We start from the raw sequence: 2,116 nt of genomic DNA, 5'->3' as shown, positions 1-2,116 counted from the left end.
CTCGCGCTGTCTGTCTCCGCTGTGCCGTTCTCACTGAACAATAGCGGTGTTCGAATCGCAAGCGAGTCGGTTCCTTTGAACGACTCGGACGAAACAGTTCGGACGCTCGACTCTTAAATTCAATTTGCCTGTCAAATATTCACAGAAGAGATGGGTTTTAAGTCGTTTTTTGAATGTTGTGAGAGATGTGTTTGACACCACGGAGGAGTTGTGAAGGTGAATGAGCGGGAAAGCGATTAGCTGCCCTTTTGAGAAGCCAATAGATACATTTCTGAAAGAAAAAAGGACCTATGTTGTCCTTTCATCAATGTTAAATATTGTGGCACTGATATGGTTATGAAGAAGTTGTGTTTTTGGAGTACGCATAAACTGTATAGGCTCTTCACTATCTCAACTGGGATAAGAGGTATAAAAAATAAATGTATGGATGTAATCTGACATACATCTAATCTGAAAGTTTCTATCATCTTCTGAAGCTTTTTTTAATTCTTTGTATTTTGTTTGCTACTGGAAGCATAATGACGTTAATTCTTACAATGAAGTTCGACTTAAACTCAACAGGGACTCCTACACATTTAAGTTCTTGTGCCACAGAACTGTGTTTGAGACTTTCTCACAGTATATTAATGAATGTGTTTGAGGTCAGTTTGCGTGTGTCTTGTTGTCTGGTGAACAGCTGCTTATTTTCCACTCATATCTTGCATCTTTATGCACTTCACTCCAAACTCATTTACTGACACAGGTCAGAGGTCAAACAGAATCTCGCCCTTTCGAATGGATGGCTTAAAGTGTATTAAGATTACATTTTAATAGATAAGTCATGAAAGTAGCTTATCTTAAAACAGAAAACAGTGTTAAATGTTTTTTCAAACTAGGCTATTTGAAATAGCAAGTGATAGCAAGTGATTCAAGGTCAGAGTTGATCAATGGAAAGTTGATGAGGATACAGACAAATCTCTGTGCTCATCTACATATATGAAAATTCCTTTATTCTCATGTATCCAAAATGATATTGACACACATTTAATAGCTCTAAACACACAGTGTTTGTCAACAATCGTCTCTATTGTGTTTTTATTCTCAACACTTAACAGTTTCTTGGTTGTTTGTTTGTTTAAGTTTCTTCCTCTGTGTCTTTGTGTTTCAGAGCAAGCGCGTGCATGTTTGTGCGCGTTCATACATGCGGCTGTACTTATGAGGCGACAGGGAAGAAAAATACATTTACGGATATTTCTTGTCAAATCACAAGTGAAGTAAATTTTCTTCAACACTCCGCTGCAGAATATAATTTGTGTGATAGTTTTGCTGTATTCATGTCTGTGGCATCTGCATGGTGATGGACATGCGCCCTTTCTACAGCGGGAAAGGGTTCACGTTAAATGGCATCTCGCAGTGCGAGATATCAGGTATGAATTACCAGCTATGAGTGTCGTTGTTATGTTATCTGTCTATCTGTCTATCTGTCTGTCTAACTTTTGACACAATGGGTGAGCCAATCGTTTTTTTTCATTTAAGTAAGACTGAATGTTTTAAGGCATATAGTGAAACTATAAGGAAGCATATTGTCATGTAAACATGCCGTTTTTTAATATAGTGATTTGAGCGCCTTTCAACAGTATGAAACCACATCAGAATACCTTATGAGAATGTGAAGCTGACGTCACGCCCTATGTTGCATTTGCAGTGGCGCCACCATTTTGGGAGGATAATACTCCACTGCTATTATTGTTTTGATACCTACCGGTTGTACTTGTTTTGTTTGACAAATGGAGAAATCGAAAGCGAATGAACCATGGACTTTTCCTGAACCGATCTACCACAGTAATATTTCCTAATCAAACAAGAATAACAGAACACAGCAGCCATCATTCTAAGTTGGGTCAACATTCAATGCGGCATGTCGTGGATTAACAAGCTCTATAGTTAATTTACTTATTGACAATGCTGTTTTCATTTTTCACGCCATATATCCAATATGGAAAAACATTGATTGACATTAAACGAAAAATGATAAACCATAAGTGTGTAAACATAATACAGAGGGCCAAGGCGAAGCAAGCGGCTCAGGCCACTGAGGCAGAGGCGATTTTACTTTCACTTGAGTAAGAATCTGTCT

This window comes from Triplophysa dalaica, chromosome 10 (genome assembly GCF_015846415.1).
Source record: "Triplophysa dalaica isolate WHDGS20190420 chromosome 10, ASM1584641v1, whole genome shotgun sequence".
Lineage (NCBI taxonomy): Eukaryota > Metazoa > Chordata > Actinopteri > Cypriniformes > Nemacheilidae > Triplophysa > Triplophysa dalaica.
Note: the sequence above shows the minus strand (reverse complement) of the source record.